This window comes from Lissotriton helveticus, chromosome 11 (genome assembly GCF_964261635.1).
Source record: "Lissotriton helveticus chromosome 11, aLisHel1.1, whole genome shotgun sequence".
Taxonomy (NCBI): domain Eukaryota; kingdom Metazoa; phylum Chordata; class Amphibia; order Caudata; family Salamandridae; genus Lissotriton; species Lissotriton helveticus.
The window spans coordinates 289531773-289554961 of record NC_136072.1 but is presented as its reverse complement, the minus strand read 5'-3'; positions in this window follow the sequence as shown (position 1 = coordinate 289554961).

The following is a 23189-nucleotide window of genomic DNA, read 5'->3' as shown; positions in this document are numbered from 1 at the left end:
ACCGGATGGGACATTATCGCCTCACTTTGTTGTGGAACGGGCACACCGGGTACCGATGAGGCCCTTACCAACGGGATCAAACCCCCGGCCAATGCTCCTCAGAATATTGAACTATCGCGACAGAGACTCCATACTGCGGGAAACCCGACAACTTAAAGACGTCCGTATTGATAATGCCAAAATTATGTTCTTTCCAGACTACACGATACAGGTTCAACGTCAGAGAAACTCCTTCCTGGCAGTCAAACAGAGACTACGCCAACTGGATCTTACATATTCCCTTCTCTTTGCCACCAAACTGCGGGTTCGCGCAAGATAAAACACACTTCTTTGCCGATCCAGAGGAGGTCGAGACTTGGCTGGATAGCGGAGTGGCCACGGGATCCAGATCTACCTCGGCCCCCTCTTCGATGCTACGTTACCGAGGACCACGACGACGACGCAGAAACAGGACATCCCCGGTTCACAAGACGCGAGCGGAACCCCGAATCAGTCCACCGAAGGAACTCATACACAGTGAGCAACAAGACGCCCTCTGAATAGTGGCGGAACTTAGCGGCTCCCCGAGCACAGACATTGCACTGGACGCCAGCCTGAGAGAACTACCTAGTGATGACGAGAACATTTATGGCCTACCTGACTCTCAGATGTCTATAGAACAACCAGATGGGACCCGACAAACCGCAGACTTGATTCACTGACTAATTATCTCTCCTATGTACATTAATACGCTTGCCCCGCAGCGACCTTGAACTGCAACCGGAGCGAAAGCTGACTGGGCCCCCGGATGTGATGACGTCTGGAGCTAGACACCTGTTGCGACCCTTGCAGGTGGCCCGGGACGCAGTGAGTAACGGCGCGGGGATGTCTGAACTGTGAGGGGGGTATATGGATGGGAACTCCCAGGCGATTTGTATGAACATGCGTGAACTGGGGCCTCATTGCGACGGCAAGGAACTGTGATAATTGCTGAGCTCCCGGGCATGGGTCCTCCATTCTTTCCCCGACACTCTAAAGAGCACCTATGGTGGCAATGCTATTGTTAGCTGGTACATTTATTATCTGACCTCTCTGGCACGGGCCGCCTGGGGATGGAGCCTTTCAACCCAATTGATTAGCAGTTGTAACGTTACAGCTGTGCCAAGCACGCAGCTACCCCCCTAGACTTAGGAACTTGTTACCTCATTAGAGAGTTTGGACGACAACATGTTTGGTTGCCGACCTTATGGTATTTTCTATCTGTTGTGTATTTTTAAGTTGTATGCGTTGTTAGGACTACAGGCATGTTTCTATTTGGCGCAGCATTCACAAGCATTCATTGATGTATCTTCTGAGAACTGTGAGCGGGCGGGTGGTGGGGGGGCCAGAGATGTTACTTGTTGTGGAGCTGTGGCTGCTGAGGGATGGGGGGAGCAATTCCAGACTGTAAATGTCAATGACAAAAATATGTACGTGGAATGTACGCGGCATGCATACACCTTCTCGTAGATACCAGATCCAATCCTATCTCAAGCGTCACAATGTACACATAGCTCTCTTGCAGGAAACACACCTGAATGGTGTGGAAGTGCGGAATCTGCGCCGTAGGTGGCGCAGGCAACTCTATGCCACCGAGTACTCGTCCTACGCATGGGTGACACTGCTGTAGGTAAGGCCTGGGACACCTTTTGCGATCTCCCACACGCACTTGGACCCTGAGGGCAGGTTTGTAATAGCAAACGGCAAGCTTGATGGCCAACCAGTGGTCCTGGCTTCGATTTATGCCCCGAATACGGAACAGGGGGGTTTCCTTAATCTACTGTCTGCAGCGTTGGCGCCATGGCATGGGGTCCCCTGGGTGCTGGGGGAGACTATAACTGCATATTGAACATAGCCTTAGATCGTTCTTTCCCACCACTGCCTGGCACTCCAGTACACGGTGCTATGCAATCACTTATGAATTGGGCCTTACAGTGGAACCTACACGATGCCTGGCGGAACCCATACCCAAACACCAGGGTGTACTCATACTACTCGGGCACACACACCCTACGTGTCCGATTATACAGGTACATGCTATCGGGCGAGATGCTCCCACATGTCGCGGACACATACTACATGGGCTGCACCCACTCAGATCACAACCCACATGTCCTGGAATTGGCATGGGAGCAGCCGTACCCGCCAATACCCACGTGGAGGCTCCAACCTAATTTACTACTTGACGCACCCTTCCGCAACTCACTACACACACGCGTGGCCCAATACTTTGAGGAAAACGACAACACTGCATCCACCCCCCAAATTGAATGGGACGCATTTAACGTTATAATCAGAGGTCACTGCCTGGGTACTCAAGCAGGCATGCAGAAGCAACTAGACAATGAACTGAAACACATAGAGGCTGACCTACTTGACAAAGAATGTGCAGCGGTGGAAGGTGACGGAGAATTGTTACGGGAGGCACGCGCAGACCATGCTCGCTTATTAGAGAGGTTACGCCACGGTAACTATGTGGCTGACTCAGCACGCACTCACCACCTTTGAGATAAGCCAGGGAAATTACTGACGTGGTTGATACAGCAAGATACACGGACAGCACCTGCGGCGGCCATATATCGCTCTAGGCTGAGACTCTCTCTTACTGATATAACTGCATATCTCTCTGATATAGAGCTACTGAGGTTGGACGATGCGCAGCGCGACGAGATAGAAACCATACTTACACATGAGGAACTGCGCACTGCCATTTTTTCCCTTTCTAACGGAAAGTCTCCTGGCCCAGACGGACTGCCAGACGAATTTTTCAAGGCCTACTCAGAGCTGCTGATCCCCGAGCTATTGAGGGTATATGCGGCGGCCATCACGGACTCTTCCCTCCCCCCTACAATGAATGAGGCTAACCTCATTTCGCTCCCCAAACCCAAAAGGGACTGCTCACAATTAGGCTTGTACCACCCTCTGGCCCTTCTAAACACGGATTATAAGATACTCGCTTCTGTCCTGGCACAGCGGCTGGTCCCTTTGGTCCCCACCCTTGTACACAGTGACCAGAATGGCTTTGTGCCCACCCGGAGCACCTCATACAACATTTGGCGCTTGTTTAGGGTGCAAGGCTATGCTGTGCAGCAATGGCCCCACTCTGGGTGCCTGGTACTTGACCTAGAAAAAGCATTCAACTCAGTATAGTGGCCCTACCTTGTGGAGGTACTGGGGAAGTACGAACTTGGATATGATTATATCCAGATGGTTGGCCTGTTATATCAAAAGCCCACGGTGCGTGTATGCACTGGCAAACTGCTATCAGACGTTATCCGAGTCAGGAGGGGCACTAGACAGGGGTGCCCTTTGTCCCCGCTGCTCTTCTCGCTCGTGATGGAACCCCTAGCAGCACTACTGAGAGCCCAGAGCGCGGAATAGGGGATTCCTCTAGCGGACGGCCTACATGCGGTATCTTTATATGCCGATGATTTATTATTGTATGTCAGGGACCTAACCCACTTCCCACAGACCCTGACTGATATCTTCGGCGTATATGAAACCATGTTGGGACTGAAGGTTAACTGGGCCAAATCTGGGGTGTACTCCTTTAGTGCAGACACACAGGAGTGTGACATTAGTATTAGCAACAAGAGACTCACTTGGTACCCCACCACGTTCCGTTATCTTGGAATACACATCTATCGATCATTGCCAGAAGTACTGGATGGCAACATAGTGAGAGCCATATCTTCCCTAAGGGCACAGATGTCCTTGTGGAAAACTCTGCCCTTGAATGTCCCTGCTCGACTCACATTAACGAAGATGATAGCCCTACCTAGACTACTATGCTATTACGCTAATATACCGGTGTATGTCCCGACTCGCATTTTTCGAGAACTAGAAACCACTATTAGAGGACTCATATGGAACACTGGGAGACCGCGTGTAGCGCTACAGAAACTATATGCACCCTCAGATGCAGGAGGCCTAGCGGTCCCTAACCAGGAGTTGTACTACTTGGCAGCGCAGCTGCAGTGGGTGGTCGGATGGCTGAGTGGGAAGAATCTATGCAATCCTGCATCTGAATATCGGACAACAGGATTATATGCAGAAGATCCAAGATTTAGACAATGTATCCCTTATATATTTAATCTTTTCTTTGAAAGTGACTTGTCTGGACTTTCATATTAAGTCAATCACATATTGAAAACAGGAGTACATCTGCAAAATGTTTCTGCAAAGGATTTTATGGATAAAGTGCACCAGAGGGATGATCATTTAAAATCTCAGCTGATTAATCTGATGGCGTGTCAGCGTGTCACTAACGAATATTGGTACCGTCGTCATGGAGAACTGAAATATATGCTACAGAACTTAGGAACTACTACATGGTTCCTTACCCTAAGCTGTGCTGAGTTCGCTTGAGATGATTTACTTGAATTTCTTCGAGAGGCAAATTCCAATATAAAAAATATTGAATACAAGACACCTGGAGAATTGTGCTCTTTGGATCCTGTTAATGTATGCAGGTATTTTAATCATAGATTTCAAGCTATGATGTCTTTTATGTGCAATAAAAAAATCCTCCTCTTGGAGAAGTTGTGGATTTCTTTTGGAGAAAGGAGTATCAAGCAAGAGGTGCCCCTCATATACATATGCTATTATGGATCAAGGATATCCCAAAATTCGGAATAGATTCAGATGATACTGTTTTGTCTTTTATTGAAGAATATGCCACATGTGCTGTACCCAAAAGCACAGAGGAAAAAAACTTAAGACAACAAGTCTTACGATTCCAAAGCCATTGATGTGGAAAATGCTGCCAACGAAAGTACAAGTCTAAGGATAAGTTATATCCCAAATGCCATTTTGCATTTTCATGTCCTGCAATATCCAAAGGAAGAGTGAACAGTTTTATGTCAGCTATGTGATATACTATCACAAGAAAGTCTCTAAAAAATACCTAAAATTTAAGAAGAAGCAAAGAGTCAAAATACATAAATGACTACTCTCCGATTAGTCTGTCCATGTGGAATGCTAACATGGATATTCAGTATGTTGCGGACAATTCCATTACTGTTGCTCAATATGTAACATCCTACGTTACAAAATCAGAAAAGACAGAATTGAAAGAAATGTGGTAAGAGATTTCTCAAGAGAAGACTCTAAGTAAGAAATTATACAGTTTCAGTTTGAAGATGTTATCCCATCGAGAAATTGGAGCATATGAATGCTCAGATTTGTTACCATCTGCAAGTCTATACTCCAAATCTAGAAGAATAATTTGGGTGAGTCTAGGTCTTGCTGCATTGTGAAATCGGGTACTGAAATCTGTTTAAGAAATTGAATATTTATCAGAAAAAGATCCAGAAAGTACAGATATTTTGAAAACGAATATGTTGGACACATATTACCCAAACAGAAGTCACCATCTTGAGAACATGTGTCTCTATGAAGTGCTGCAAAACTACACTTTTAAAGGGAATACTACAGAGTACATCAATGATGTAAAATATGCAGAGATTGGTTCCGAAGGATGTTTGGTGAAACAAACAAAAGGAAATTTGATTAATCACAGGTAGCTGAGTTGTGACACTGCTGATAAAAGGGAATTTTACTATTTAGCCCTTTTGCAACTGTTCAAACCGTGGGGTTCAGAATTAGAATTACATGGAGAATTTCAGAGCTATTAAGATTCCTTCAATACTTGTAAAGATACCATACAATGCACTGTTTTTGCAAATTATGTGAAAATGTTGAACAATGAAATTGATCAAGAAGCTATTATTGCAGGTGAGATTGCTAGAGACAGTTCTCAAGGCAGTCAAAGTTCTGCTGCGCTGAATCAAGATCCACTAGGACAACCACTTTTTGAAAATGAAGCAGCAATCGCCATGAATGAGGTGGAAACAGTAATGCATCAAGCTCAAGAAGATGTAACGGACTTTGAAAACTTAGAAGAACAACTAAATGTTGAACAGAAAGAAATATATCAGCAAGTGAGACTACAGATTGATCATGGATTTCTTCATGAAAAGAAAGAATGTACATGCACATCTTTTCAACCTATCTGAATGTATGTGAGTGGACAAGCTGGAAAAGGAAAGCGTTTATTAATTAAAGTAATCACCACTTATCTACAGAAAACTACTGAGTCACATTTGTCTTGTGTTGTAACTGCTCCAACTGGGTTAGCAACACACAACGTTAAAGGAATTACATTACATCATTTACTAATGCTACCTGTAGAGCATGAAAACAAGTTGGATTATCACAAGCTATCTGGAGAAGCTTGTTGTGAAGTTTAAAGAGTGCTGAAGAAAATTAAACTTCTGAATATTGATGAGATAAGCATGGTCTCAAACGTAATGCTTGCTTTTATGCATTTAAGAATGCAGCAAATTCTTAAAACAGAGTACCATGTCATATTTGGAGGAAAACATGTCATCGTTTTCGGAGATCTACTGCAACTTACTCCCGTAAAAGGACAACCATTATTTAAAACACTTGCGCATGAAGACACCAGAAAGTGTCCGGGTATTGTTGGAAAGTAAACATTTGGTCATATTTTGAATAAAAGGAACTATTACAAATATGCGACAGGCAAATGATGTTGATTATGAAACTATTCTTCAAGATATAAGAATTGGCGTACTGACAGAACATGGCAGAGAAACTTTGCAGAGTAGATTACTCTCCAATTTGTTTCCAAATGAAAATGTAGTTCCTGAGAAAATATATATGACAATTGCAGAAAACAAATCTGTAATCTGCTTAATGCCAACACTGCGAAAATGAAGAAATAATAAAAATGGAAGCCATTGATAAAATTGAGCATAAAGGAATCACTATTATTTTGACAGAAAAGTTGAAAACAAAATTGTATTCTTTAGAAAAGTTGATATCTAAATCTGCTGGTTTAGAAAAGAATTTATATGCATATAGAAACTGTTGGGTAATTTCGAGGTGTAATTTGGATGTAGAAAAAGGTTTAGTTGATGGAGCAATGGGCAACGTTGTGGATTTTGTTAAGTATCCGAATAAAGATCGTATTGAATTTTTGAAAATTAAATTTGATCAGATTGAAGAAGTGTAAAAATTGGTCATTGTTCAGTTTGTTTTTTGCTTCTTAAAGATGTATATGTTCGTAGAAAACAGTTTCTAGTTTCTCTGGCATATGCAGTGACTATTCATATATCTCAAGGTTTAAGTACAGAAAGTGCTTTGGTGAACATTGGAAATACCGTGTTTAAAGAGGGTATGGCATATGTTGCTTTGTCACGAGTCAGAACTTTATCTGGTTTGTTTTTGATTGATTTTGATGACACAAAGATTACTGCAAATGCAAACTGTGTAAAAGAGAATAATAGGTTAAGAACAGTGTATGCTCCCAATGTAGGTCAATATCCTGTATTTGAAAAGCGTGTAGTAGGAAGAAAAAGAAGATATGAGAAAATCTATAGTGAAGGTATAGAGAAGGGAAAGAAACAAGATAATGTTGTGATTGCAAGCAAAAAGAAAAAGGACACTGTGGAAGAGATTGTTGGTTATCAGTTTGAAAATAGTTCAGGTGTCAACAGCTATGCTAAAGTAGTGTTCAATGTTGGGGTTTTTCTTGAAGGTTTGCAACAGCAAATTATAGAGAATCGGGAAAAAAGCCTTTGTTCATTGTTGCATTGCGTTTATGAAAAATTGAGAACTGATAAAAGTAAAATACAAAGTGTTTGTGATGTTAGTAATCTTTTGGATATATGTTCTGGGTCTACTCAATTTACGGAGAATATCCAAAAAGATGCTCAGGAATTTCTAATGTATATGCTTACCATATTGGAAAATGAAAGCATAGAAATTGAAAATCTTTTTGGCCTTTGTTGTAAATGGGAACATCATTGTGAAAATTGTATGTATACATGTAACACTAACATAGACACTGAAAGATTTATATATTTAACATTACCAGACAGTAATCAGTGTCTTTCAATTAACTAGTTAAAGCAGCAAATCAAAACATGGAGTGTAGCCAATGCAAATCAGAAATGTTATAAACATTATTTATACAAATACATGGACAATCCATAATTTTAATGATGCAACGTTGTTTAGCTGATGGAAGAAAATTAGACACTTTAATAAAACATTTTGTAGCAAGTCAACTATCAATATCAGGAAGGACTTTTGTAGCAGTAGCAATAATTTTCCATGATGGTCCTTCCACAACATCTGGACATTACACTGCCTATCTAAAATGTGAAAAAGTTTGGACACTTTATAATGATGCTCAGTTGGTTTTTAAACAACGTTTGCCAAGCGAATTACCTAAATCCTACCTAATATTTTTAAAGCCAAAGTTTTAGGAACATATTTCAGCCTCTGAGGAATTTATTAATATGCATTAATATGATTACTATTGCAAAATGTCAATATAAAGAATTTCAAGAATACCATTTGGCCTTGAGGAAAGGTGTTTGTTTGAATTACGGACTTTTTCTTGCACATTGTCTCGGCGTATAGTTTTAAGCAACAACATTTACAACATTTATAAATGTACGTTATAAAATTTTCTTACCTGTAAACATTTGTATTTTATGGTATTTTATTGAGGATGGATTTTCTTTTTTTTAACAATCTTATTGATTGTTTTTTTTGCCCGTTATTATGTGACAAGTATGATTGAAATCACTGTTTCTAGTGAAATTCAATATATTCTGAGAACAGCAAAAAAGGCAAAGAAAATAATTTGTGTAAAAATTATTCTGTATTGTAAAAACTATAGTATTATGTATTATAACTATATTTTTTCTTCTCTTTCACAGATTCTAATTCTAAAATATCAAATTTACACAAATGTAGTTTATAAAAAAAAACTGAAAAAAATGTCTAGCAATTTTTTTATTTCTATTACTGTGAAACTAAGTATTAAAATGCACAATAGCCTGTGTTTGCACACAGGTGAAGAAAATGGAGATGGACGGAGTAGATATATGTGGAAAATTGTGCTGTGGGTGTTTTAAGTTACAGAATAAAATTAACATGAATAACGAGGGGCAGATCTACAAGAAAGTGCCTGATCCCATGAAATTAGATCACTTCTGGACTTACAAGACGAAACATCTGCTGAGGAGAAGGAACCTGAAGAACTATTCCCAATATGAAGTGCTGCTTGGGAGATTGGCCTGCAGTGGTTGCCTGCCTGCCAAAGAGAGGAGAAAGAAGTTTGTGGACTTTTCTTTCAACTTGTGCAAAGATCTCCAAGGGATTGGAAGAGAGCTTGCACCCTGACCGAAGTCCCAGGACCAGTGGACTTCACCAGCCTTTGTGAATTGCTGCTGGAAACAAGTGGCTACCGAGGCAGGGAGCTGTGACCGACTCTCACGACCGACCCGGTGTCCTGTAGGCACCGCATCAAGCAACGTCCGCCTCGAACAACGCAAGCTCTGCTCACTGACAGAAGTTTCAATGGTTTTGTATGAGTGAAATGTCCAGCTAACTATACATCATTCGTGACATGGTCAGTGACATCACTGATGACATCTCAAATGACATCACTGATGACATCATCCATGTGACTATCAGATACACCTCATCATACACTAGTATAACCTTTCATTACTCACTGTAAAATACAGAGTACCATATTTGAATCCATTGACACACCAATACAAGTTTGTAAAAACCCACTCAGTGATTCCTAGATCTACACACACACATCTAATCACTTACCCATACATTCACTCATACATGCTGTCAATGATCAATAGAACACTATCAAATAAACATATACATCTATATCAACATTACACACCAGCACACATCCTATTCACTTATGCAGTCATCCTACTCACTTATGCAAACAATGGATCATACTTAAATTTACTCAGCTACACACTTATACAAACACCACTTCATTTATTCATATAGATAGTAACTCATTCTAAGTGTGTTATAAAATCACTATTACAAGTATACAGTTATCCATACAGTCACTCATACAATCACTGAGTCTTATGTATACTTATTTATATACAACAAATGTCACATACACTGCCTTTTATTTTTCTAGTTTGTTGGACATGTACCATTGAGAGATATATTTTCTCAACACCACACCCATAAAGGTATTTAGTCACCCAAACAACTGTTATAACATGTAGTCTTAACCTCATATACCTACTGAATCAAATATTCACACATCTTTGGGCAGTCACACCCCCCCCACCGAACCACACACACATTCACTCTCCCATAAAAATAGTCAATTAACTAATCAATAAGTAATTTAGGGCCATATGTATCAAGCAAATTCGCATTCGCAAAGGCCAAAATTTGCAGAATTTCGGCCTTTGCGAATGCAAATTTGCTACATGGTATGAATTAAGCAAAATCTGGTGCAAAATAAGGAATCGCAAAATTTGCGATTCCTTATTTTGCAATTGCCTTTAAGGAATCGCAAATTTTGCGATTCCTTAAATGCAATGATTGAAGCAAACAAAAAATTGCAAAATGTCCTTAAAGAATCGCAAATTACCACCAACTTCTAGTTGGTGGTAAGTTGCGAATTCCTTGAAAAATGCACATTTTTGCATTTTCAAAGTGCCATGTGACGCACATATATGCCCTTGGGGCATGTATGTGCGACACATGTGCACCCATGCATATTTCAGGGGTGCAACAGGGTGTCCTTTGGACACCCCTGCACCCTTGAAATTATTCTCAATTTGCGATTAGCAAATTGCGTATCGCAAATTGAGAATAATTTCCCATTTTTCCTACGGGCCTCCTGGTTAAGAAAACGCTAAAAAAATGCGATTTTGTACATACATACCCATTTGCGATTCTCAAATAGCGATTTCTTAACAATCGCTATTTGAGAATCGCAAATGGGTATCTTGATACATATGGCCCTTAGACTTTCACATGGCTAGTAGCCAACTGGTACAGCAGTTTACACAACAACTGACAAAGTGATACAGATATTCTCACAGTTTAGTCACTATCCAATATATTTAGTGAGACACTATAAATTAGTCAAGTAAACAGTCAATCACACTGCTACTAAATCCTCCATCCAGATATTTATATATCCACTCATTCTTTAATGCAGATTGCTATATCTATAATAAGTATTTAAATAACAAACCAAACCATATTCACTGGTTGATGTCATCAGTGATGTCATTCGAGATGTCATTAGTGATGTCACTGACCATGTCATGAATGATATAATATGTGACATCATCAGCAGTGGATTGCGGGCGCGCGAGTTACAGTTAGTACAAATAACTATAACGGAGGAATTTCAATGGTTTTGTATGAGTAAAATGTCCAGCTAACTATAACACCCCTGAAACCTATGTTTTTTTTCAGTGAATTTATATATATACACACACACACATACATTTACATTGATATTTATGTGTGAGTGTGTGAGTGTATATATTTAGGACTTAGGTCCTAACTATATATATTAATATATATATTCACCAGTAGGTAGTTATAGAAAGGACCTACTTTCAATAGGAAAAGCGTTTTTTGATTTTCCAATATCTTTAGCGCCGTTTGATTAATCTTCGCAACATTTTCAAAACTAATGGCCTGCTCAGGTCAGCTACTGTTTTGAAAGTTTTGGGGTGATTCCTCAAGCGGGGAGCGAGAAAAAAGGGGGGTCCCAAAGCACATTTTGTCAATGTAAATTTACAGCCCGAACTGCGAAATGGAATTACACCAAATTTGGAAGAAAGCTCGGTCGGAAAGCAGCCTTTTTTTAAATGGTGTAAATCCATTCAGAAGTTTCTGAGAAATACATACATAAAAAAATATTAGTATCTGGTGACCGTGGTGGATCCGCGAACCCTCCAAATCATGAGCTTGATTCTGATTCACTGCGAACACTTCAAACCAAGTACTGTTGGCAGCCGTCAGGTGATTCGGTTAAACAGAGTCACAAGAACAAAGGTAAAAAAACAATAAATGGGGCAGTGTACAAACACCCTGACCCCCTAGGCCTGCTCATGGCCTGCTCACGGGGTCCAACAGGGACCCCGAGGGCAAAAAAAGCATTAATAAAAAAGAATTCAGTGGGATTCATGTAGGGTCTGCAAATGCGGCCGAAAAAAAAAAAAAAAAGTGCGGTCTCCCACACCTTATTTACTTGAAGCCCCTGTGTGGGCCAGGTCCAGGGGGCAATGTTTTCTTATGGTGCGGGGGCCTATAATATGGCCCCCCATGGGGCTTTTTGTAAAAAATGCTTGGGGGGCTCCTGCCATCCCACACTGACCCGGGGATCAACACCTACCCAGGGCATTAAGTATTTTTGGGTGGGAGGGCCTTGCGGGTCCCCCAAGCCCTGGGGACCACCACTTCCCAGAGGCTTTTCTAAAAAAAAGATGTGTGGGGGGCTCCTGTTTCCAGGAAGTGAAGCAAAATTGCTTTTGGGCAAAGGAAGCTGCATGTTAGCAGCTTCCATTGTCCAAAAGCAATGCTGACTCCCACAGGAGGTGGAGAGCCAGCAGGGACCACATGGGCATTAGGGTTCCCTTGCCATCCCCAATGTGAGGCCAGGCCCCGGGGGATGAGGTCCCCGGGCCCAAAAATGGCCAAGGGAAGGGGGGCCAGGCAGCCACCTTCTTGTAAAATTAAAAAAAAAATCAAGAAGAGCCTCAGGAAAGGGGTAGTTTGGCCTCCATCTTTAAATATAGATTTTTTATTTATAAAAAAAGTGGCCATGCCCTGGGGGATGGGGTGCCTGGGGCTGAAATTGAACTCGGGTGGGGGGCCGCGCAGCCTCCTTCCTGTTTTGATTTGTACTTTTAATGTCTTAGACCCTGGGGGTGGAGTACTCAGGGCCCAAAAATATTAAGAGAAGGGGAGCCATACAGCTCCATTCTAAAATACGGAAAGAGAAGTCGTCATCTTGCCGGAGGCCCATCCCCCTCCCTGCACCACTCTGCACACCCCCCTCCTGGCGCATTCTAGGTTGGGGGTTTAAGTCCCCTTGAACCCTAAGGGCCCTAGGGGACAACTAGCCACCAGGTACCTCCAGTGAGCCCCACACAGTGGAATTGCTGAGAGGTGGTCCGAGGCCCTGACCCTTTTTACATCACTCTGCAAACATGCCTCTTGGCACTCTGCTGGTGGTGCGGTGAGGTCCTCTTGTGTCCTGAGGACCTCACAACTGAAGTGGACTACATCCCCAGAGCAGCAGTGCACCAGGAGGCGCGTTTGCAGAGTGGTGTAAAAAGGGGGCGTGGCTTTGGACCACTCTCAGCAATCCCCCTGTGTGGGGCTTACTGGAGGTAAGAGTTAGGCTAATTGGCCCCTAAGGACCCCCAGCAGCTAAGGGGACTTCAACCTCAATCCAAGAGCATACCAGAAAGCTTGTTTGCAGAGTGGTGGGGAAAGGGGGTGCGGCCTGCTATGAGAACTTATCAATCCTGCTGTGTGGGACTTACTGGGGGTAGTAGGAGGGGTAGTTGGCTCCAAGGATGTTTTTGGGGGCCAACGACCCCTCCTGTTACCTCCAGTAAGTTCCAAACAGTGGGATTGCTAAGAGGTCTTTGGAGGCCACGCCCCCCTTTCTCCATCACTCTGCAAACATGCCTACTGATACACTACTGTTTGGGAGATGAAGTCCACTTTACTCCTGAAGGACTTTGCAGGCCAAGAAGCCCTCCTGGTACCTTCTGTAAGTCCTATGAAGTGGAATTCCTAAGTGCTTGGTGGGGCCCCATCCCCCTTTCTGCACCACTCTGCAAATGCGACTACTAGTTAAAGAAGCATTTGCAACGCAATAGGTCTCACATTTGTGAGAGTCAGAGCTATTGGCATTGTAAATGTAAAAGCTTTTTACTAGTGTTTTTTGGAGTGGAGTGGATGTACGTTGTGTATTGAAAGACTCTGTTTTATATGTTAAACTAATTGTCATAGAACTGAAAGACATTGTAAGTGAATAATCAGACTTGAATGTAGCAATGCTTGTTGATTTCCAGTAATCCCTCTTGTAGTGTTTCAGCCACGTCAGTTCTATCCTTAACTGCATGTTTCAAACTGTTCTGGAACTGCACGTGCAATAGAAAGCCAACGCCCTGCTATAGCCTATAAAAGCGTCTTTTCTCTCCACCAAGACGCTTCGCTTCGTCTATCCAGTGCTTCCACGAGTGTTCCTGCATCGAGCACCAGCCCCCTCCTGATTGACCCGTAGACTCTCATCTTCTGCAGTTCCTCTCCCGTTAGGCTACCCGTTTCCTCTTCCTCCCTTCTTCGAAACTCCTTACCTTCATCGTCATCCAGCAACATCTTCGGTGTTCGCCTCGTCCCTTGGCCTCCGTTTCCAGTCTTCACGTCGGCGCTTCCTTACCGCATCGGTGCCCGTCCCTGGTTCCGGTCACAGCGTCCCCGAAGCGGCTTCCGGTTCCGATCTAAAAGGAAAACAAGTAAGAATGTTCAAGTTACTAAGCAACAAGAAGAAATCATCAAACATTGGCAAAGCAAACTTTTGGTAGTTTACAAGCGCTTTTAAAGAAACTTGAAAAAGTCAATTGGTGGTATTTTTAGACCCAAGATTATATTGGGATCGGCGAGAGTTTTAGCTTGTTTAAAGAAACATTGGCAAAGACAATATTTCGCGTTTTGTTACATAAAAGAAACATTGGCAGAGACAATTTGAATTACAGACAGTGACAGAAAACTGCTAATTACGAACTTGGAAGCACATTAGAGATATTTTATCTCTGTTAGCATTTTTAGTTTTTAAGAGTACAATATCCAATGTAGCAAGTGGGATTGTTTTCACAAGTCATAGTTTCATGTGCAATATTTAGAAAGAAACTGTATGTGTATTGAAAACTCTTTTAGTCAGGAGTTGGCATGTTCTTTTTTCTTTCTTTATCTCTTTGTACTATTCAGAACCCACAGTTAAAGATCTCATCATACACAGATTAGGTAAGATAAATGTGGTAATGTCAAAGTTAAATACTAATCACTAATACTTAACCTAAGTTCGAATAATATTGTCTCTTCACTTGACTGATGATATCTTGTGTTATTTTTTAAGGTTGATAACGTTTTAAAAGCCATCTGTGTAATTTAAGAAGTGTCTGAAAGGGCTTATTCTTGTTAGGTATGTACAAGACAATCCTAAACCATTGAATTCGATGTGTTTTCTTTTTTAAGAATAAGGAATATACTGATAATGTGATTCTGTATAATTCAGTAATACTGTAAGAAGTCAGAAGGAAGAAGCCCTGAACACTTCAAGAGAGAGAACATCGCTGTCATCTCAAGAAGAGATCCAGTGTGTGCATTGTTTTCTCCGTCCACTTCCCCTGTCCCTTGGAGATTAGTCGATTGGTCAAGAGTCATATTCTTGCTAATTGATTAATCCACGAGGGAGTTGGGAGCTTGCATCATCAAGAAGGAAACAACAGGAACCTCGTGAGCATCGCCTTGACAGAAAGTGAAGCCACACACTCTCTTGTTTCCTTCTGGTGGTGCAATTATGTTAGGGAATAGTTAATATGGAGGAAGATCAAGTAACTCAGTTAAAACAGCAAATGACAGAAGAGATGCAGGAATTGTGTCAAGAAAACCAATCACTTAGACATGAATTAGATAAAAACAAAAGCAGGTTTTACAACATGGCGAGAGTCAGTCGAAGATAGACGTCCCTTATTGGCCCCTTCTAAGTTTGGTGTTTCTAATTTCACTCCTCAGACCACTTCAGGACAGAGTTCCAATCAACCTGTACAGGTCACTGTTGTAACCCCTCATCCAATTCCTCTAGCTAATCCTGAAAGGTTCACAGGAGATTCCAATTGCTACAATACTTTCATGAGTCAGTGTCAGTTGCACTTTATGTGTAAACCACAAATCTTTAACACTGATACTTCTAAGGTAGCTTTCATTATATCATATCTAGGTGGGGTAGCGGCAAATTGGGCCATGCCTCTTGTGGATTCAGATGATCCTGTGATACATAATCTGAGAAATTTCAAAACTGCAATGTCCAGTCTTTTTGCCAAGCATGTATTTTTACAGGCATCAGATAATGAGCTTCTTAATCTCCGGCAAGGTTCTAAAGACCTAATTACTTATGTCACTTGTTTTAACAGACTGCTGGCCGAAACCTGGTGGCCTGAAGAAAAGAGAATTTCATTATTTTACAGAGGCCTTAGTGATAACATAAAAGACTCTTTGGCCCACATTGTAGATTTACCTAATGACTTTTCTGATTTCCAAAACTTGGTAGTGAATTTAGATCACAGAATAGGCGAAAGAAAAAATGAAAGACCAAAAGCTGATATCAGACAATTACATTTCAAATCAGAACGCAGAGAGGTTGAGGATAAAAATGCACAAGTTGAGCCTATGCAAATAGGAGGAATAAAAGGCCCTCTTACTCAAGAGTAAAAAGATCGTATGCGAAAAGGAAACTCATGTTTATATTGCGACAAATCAGGGCATTTCGCTAAAGACTGTCCTGTTAAACCAGTTAAGAAAAAAGTTATGGTAATAGCCTCTGAACCTTCTCAGTTCTCGGAAAACTAACCATCTCGGGGAACAAAGAGATCGACTCCTCGGGAGATTCAAGTTTAATGATCTCACAATATGCAACCAGTGTGACTAATCATATACCTAGGCATTTCACAGTAAGAATCATTTTGATTCTATCTAATCAACAAAGACATAGTATTCTCATTCTTAATGACTCTGGAGCAACAGGGAATTTTTTTGATTTAAATTTGGCTCGGAAATTATACTTGACTCAAGTCCCCAAGAAAGAACCTGAGCCTGTGAGAGCTGTAGATGGTTCAGCACTTTCTTCAGGATTATTTCAGTTTCATACTACGCCTTTGATTCTGGTGACTGACAATGGTCATACAGAATTAACCACTTTTGATCTTATTGATACTCCTACCTTTGGAGTAATTTTAGGGTTTCCCTGGCTAGAACTGCACAACCCTAAGATTGACTGGGTCAAGCATACTGTAACATTAGATTCATCCTATTGCAAAATTCATTATTACCATGAAACCAAAGACCCTGTAATGCCCTTATATTGTGCTACGTCTCATAGTGAACATGATTTAATACCCAAGGAGTATTTAGATTTTGCTGATGAATTTGATCCCGTCAAAGCTACTAAATTACCCCCTCACAGAATTTACGACTGCCGAATCAACCTGATTCCAGGAGCAAAACTCCCCTGCAGTCGCATTTACGCTTTAACAGAACCAGAAAACCAATATTTACGTACTTACCTAGACGAGTTATAAGAACTCGGTTTTATCCGACATTCTACTTCACCAGTGTCATTTCTACTTTTTTTTGTGGCGAAGAAGACAGGTGATCTCAGGGCTTGCATAGACCTTCGCGCAGTTAATAAGGCAACAATAAAAAATCGATACCCATTGCCTTTGATTCCTGTATTACTAGACCAGGTGAAAGGTTCGAGCATTTACACAAAACTGGACTTACGCAGAGCTTATCACCTGATCCGCGTAAAGGAAGGTGACGAGTGGAAGACCGCCTTCCGTACTAAATTTGGTCTTTTTGAGTATACAGTGATGCCATTTGGTCTCTGTAACGCTCCAGCAGCGTTCCAATACTTTATTAATGAGGTCTTGCATGACTTGTTGGATGTTTGCGTAATAGTATATATAGATGACATCTTGATATACTCAAAAAATCCTGAGGAACATATTGGACATGTTCGAGCTGTGCTTCAGAAGCTGAGAGAAAATTCATTATTTGTTCAATTGGAGAAATGTGTTTTCAACACATCTAAAGTTGAGTTTCTAGGATATTGGTTATCCCCTGAAGGAATCACAATGGACCCTAAAAAAGTAGACGCAATTTTGAATTGGCCATCACCAACTTATGTCAAAGAAAATCAACGAGTATTAGGATTTGCACGTTTTTATAAACGTTTTATTTCTCAATTTTCCAGAATTGTTACGCCAATCACTCAATTGTTACAAAAAAGGAAAAAAGTTCCTTTGGAATTCAGAAGCTGAAGCTGCTTTCAAAACTTTGAAAAAAGCTTTCACCACGGCACCAATTTTGGTGCATCCAGATTCAGACAGACCTTTCTTTGTGGAAGCGGATGCTTCTCAGACCGCCATAGGTGGAGTCTTGTTACAAAAGGATGTCACTACAGGTCATTTACATCCAATAGCCTTTTTCTCTCGAAAATTGTTGCCTGCAGAACAAAATTATACTATAGCTGAAAGTGAGTTATTAGCTATCAAGGCCGTTCTCCAAGAGTGGAGACATCACCTTTTAGGGGCTAAGCACACAGTAACCATCTACTCAGACCATAAGAATTTGCAGTTCTATTCAACGGTAAAAGCATTCACACCTAGACAAATGCGTTGGCTGCAATTTCTCCGTGAATTTGACTTCATAATTACTTATCGTCCAAGGGTTAAACAATTGCTATCACGTTTAGTTTGTGAGAAAAATAACAATCAGCCAAGAGAGTTACAGAGTATTATCCCTACTGAAAATGTTTGTGCAGAAACTACCTCAGATGACTTTTTAGCCATATTAAAAGAAAAGACACAAAAAATGGATCAACACCAATGGCTTTCACAAAAAACAAACACCGTTAGAGACGGTTATTTTTTCTTTAACAGTAAATTGTTCATCCCGGATGAAGATCTGAGAATTCAAATAATGAAGTGGAATCATGACATTGCAGCAGTTGCACACCCAGGCATCAATAAAACATTAGAACTATGTCAAAGACACTTCTGGTGGAAGAATATGGGTCAAGATGTACGTCATTACGTGCTTACTTGACCTATCTGCATATGACAAAATCTTCACATACATCGCCAATGGGGTTGTTACAACCTTTACCAATTCCACCATTCCCTTGGCACACCATAAGTGTGGATTTTGTTACAGATCTACCTAAATCTCATGGGTTTACCACAATACTTGTAGTGGTGGATCTCCTGTCAAAAATGGGACATTTCATTCCTCTGACTAAATTACCATCAGGTATAATCAATCGGGGGGGAGAGAGAGATCGGATCCTTTCAGTCTCCATTTAGTTATTCATAATCAACAAGGGAAAGGATCACTAGTCCTGCGTAAATTACCATCAGCCCCAGAATGAAGTAATATTTTCTTGAATAATGTAATTAAACTTCACGGTTTGCCACAGAAAATTATCTCCGACAGGGGTCCTCAATTTGTTTCCAACTTGTGGAAGCAATTAAACAATCAATTGGGGATAGAAATAGCTTTGTCTTCTGCCTTTCACCCCCAAACGGACGGTCAAACAGAAAAAGTTAATCAATACTTGGAACAAAGTTTACGCTGTTTGACCTCTACAATGACTTCAAGTTGGGATGAAACTCTGCCTTTAGCCGAATTTGCCTACAATAATTCAGTACATTCAGCTTTGGGTTGCTCACCTTTCTATTTTATTACTGGTCAACACCCTCGATCTTTACCAATAATAATTCCAGATAAAGTTCAAAACATGCCAGCAGTTTCAGAAAAATTAACTTACTTGCAAACTTTTCTGGAAAAAGTTTGAAGATCTTTACCAAAAATAAAGAAAGAATTAAACAATCAGCAGATTTTCATAGAATACCAGCACCACAATATAAAGACGGAGATTTGGTCTGGTTATCAACAAGAACATTCAGATAGAAGGGCCAAAAAAGTTAAAACCTCGATTTATTGGACCTTTCCCTGTGGAAAAAATTATCAATCCTGTGTCTATTAAATTAAAATTACCCCAAGATTATTCAATTCACCCAGTTTTTCAGGTTTCTCTACTAAAACCTTATAATCCAGACACCAGACCAGATAATCCACCTCCTCCAATTGTGGTTGGAGATCATGTAGAATATGAAGTAGAAAGGATTGTAGATGCAAAACGCATTCGAGGTCGTCTTTTTTATTTGATAGCCTGGAAAGGGTATGATCCCTCAGAAAGATCTTGGGAACCTGAATCTAATGTACACGCTCCACGATTGATTCGGTTGTTCCACGCTCTTCATCCTCATAAACCAAGGCCTGAGAGACAACCTTTGGGGGGGGTAACTGTCATGAGTTCACAGGTTGCAGCATTATAAAGACTCTGTTTTATATGTTAAACTAATTGTCATAGAACTGAAAGACAGTGTAAGTGAATATTCAGACTTGAATGTAGCAATGCTTGTTGATTTCCAGTAATCCCTCTTGTAGTGTTTCAGCCACATCAGTTCTAACCTTAACTGCACGTTTCAAACTGTTCTGGAACTGCACGTGCAATAGAAAGCCAACGTCCTGCTATAGCCTATAAAAGCGTCTTCTCTCTCCACCAAGACGCTTCGCTTCGTCTATCCAGTGCTTCCACAAGTGTTCCTGCATCGAGCTCCAGCCCCCTCCTGATTGACCCATAGACTCTCCTCTTCTGCAGTTCCTCTCCCGTTTGGCTACCCGTTTCTTCTTCCTCTATTCTTCGAACCTCCTTACCTTCATCGTCATCCAGCAACATCTTTGGTGTTCGCCTCGTCCCTTGGCCTCTGTTTCCAGTCTTCACGTCGGCGCTTCCTTCCCGCATCGGTGCCCGTCCCTGGTTCCGGTCACAGCGTCCCCGAAGCGGCTTCCGGTTCCGATCTAAAATGAAAACAAGTAAGAATGTTCAAGTTACTAAGCAACAAGAAGAAATCATCAAACATTTGGCAAAGCAAACTTTTGGTAGTTTACAAGCGCTTTTAAAGAAACTTGAAAAAGTCAATTGGTGGTATTTTTAGACCCAAGATTATATTGGGATCAGCGAGAGTTTTAGCTCGTTTAAAGAAACATTGGCAAAGACAATAATTCGCGTTTTGTTACATAAAAGAAACATTGGCAGAGACAATTTGAATTACAGGCAGTGACAGAAAACTGCTGATTACGAACTTGGAAGCACATTAGAGATATTTGATCTCTGTTAGCATTTTTAGTTTTTAAGAGTACAATATCCAATGTAGCAAGTGGTATTGTTTTCACAAGTCATAGTTTCATGTGCAATATTTAGGAAGAAACTGTATGTTTATTGAAAACTCTTTGAGTCAGGAGTTGGCATGTTCTTTTTTCTTTCTTTATCTCTTTGTACTATTCAGAACCCCCAGTTAAGATCTCATCATACACAGATTAGGTAAGATAAATGTGTTAATGTCAAAGTTAAATACTAATCACTAATACTTAACCTAAGTACGAATAATATTGTCTATTCACTTGACTGATGATATCTTGTGTTATTTTCTAAGGTTGATAACGTTTTAAAAGCCATCTGTGTAATTTAAGAAGTGTCTGAAAGGGCTTATTCTTGTTAGGTATGTACAAGACAATCCTAAACCATTGAATTCGATCTGTTTTCTTTTTTAAGAATAAGGAATATACTGATAATGTGATTCTGTATAATTCAGTAATACTGTAAGAAGTCAGAAGGAAGAAGCCCTGAACACTGCAAGAGAGAGAACATCGCTGTCATCTCAAGAAGAGATCCAGTGTGTGCATTGTTTTCTCTGTCCACTTCCTCTTTCCCTTGGAGATTAGTCGATTGGTCAAGAGTCATATTCTTGCTAATTGATTATTCCAGGAGGGAGTTGGGAGCTTGCATCATCAAGAAGGAAACAACAGGAACCTCGTGAGCATCGCCTTGACAGAAATTATGTTGTATGTTATGCAGTGAAATAATGTGGATAGAAAGTATGTGGTATTTAGAGTATATGAAGTATGTAGAGTGGGATTATGTGTTATGGAGAGTAATTATACGGTATGTTAGCTTGTGTTGTGGAGTGGTAACCTCAGGTTTAGTCCTCTTCATTTCCATAGCAGCTAAACTATAAACACAATGAGACAAAGAAAAAAGAAGGAACCACTGAGGAGCACTTCTGGACCTAGTCAGAGGTATGAGCAAGACCACTGGAATTATGCAGCTGTTTGGCTGCACCGACTTTCGCACAATTATATATTTTCTGCATTTGCCACATAATCCATCTGCTGCATAATCTGCAGATTTGACAAAAAAAAACTTGTTTCTAGCTGAAACGGCTGAAATGCTAAAAAAAATACAGGGACAAGTGTTATAGCTTGGTGGAAGGCCCTAGAATGGTCACCCCTTACTTATTGCTAAATGTGGGTGTTAAATTGGTACTAATGGTGTGAAAACCATTCTTGCTTCTTTCTGTACCCCTTTTGCTTCTTTCTGACTTCTCTTGCCTGTTTCTGCACCCCTGTTGCCTCTTTCTGTACTTCTTTTGCTTCTTTCTACATTTCTCTTGCCTCTTTCTGCACCTCTGTTGCTTCTTTCTGCACTTATCTTGCTTATTTCTGTACCTCTCTTGCTTCTTTGTGCACCTCTCTTGCAAATTTCTGCAACTCGCTTCCCTCTTTCTGCACCTCTCTTGCCTCTTTCTGCACCCCTTTTGCCTCTTTCTGCACTTCTTGTGTTTCTTTCTGCACCTCTCTTGCAAATTTCTGCATCCTTCTTGCCTCTTTTGGCACTCCTTTTCCCTCTTTCTGCACCTCTCTTGCCTCTGTCTGCACTCCTCTTCCCTCTTTCTGCTCCTCATTTGTCTGTTTCTGTGACTCTCTTGCCTCTTTCTGTACTTCTCTTACCTCTTTCCGCACCTCTGTTGCTTTATTCTGCACTTCTCTTGCTTCTTCACGCACCTCTCTTGCTGCTTTCTGCACCCTTCTTCCCTCTTTGTGCACCTCTCTTGCCTCTTTCAGCACTTCTCTTGCCTCTTTCTGTACTCCTCTGACCTCCTTCGGTACCTCTTTTGTTTCTTTCTGCACCTCTCCTGCTTCTTTCTGCACCACTCTTGCAAATTTCTATACCCCTCTTGCCTCCTTCTGTACCTCTTTTGCTTCTTTCTGCACTTCTCTTGCCTCTTTCTGCACCTCTGTTGGTTCTTTCTGCCCTGTCTTCCTTCTATTTTTCTGCATCTCTCTTGCACATTTATGTACCCCTCTTGCCTCTTTCTGTACCCCTTTTTCTGTACCTATCTTGCCTCCATCTGCATCCCTGTTCCCTTTTTCTGCACCTCTTTTGCCTGTTTCTGCAACTCTCTTGCCTCTTTCTGCACTACTCTCCCCTCTTTCTATACTCAAATGGGAAGTGCAAACTGTCAAGTTTAAAGGTATTGTGACTGAGGTATATGTCTACTTATATATGTATTCTCACAAGTGTTGTGTATCTAAAGATGGTACCTTAAAAAGAGGGTAACTTCTCCTATGGG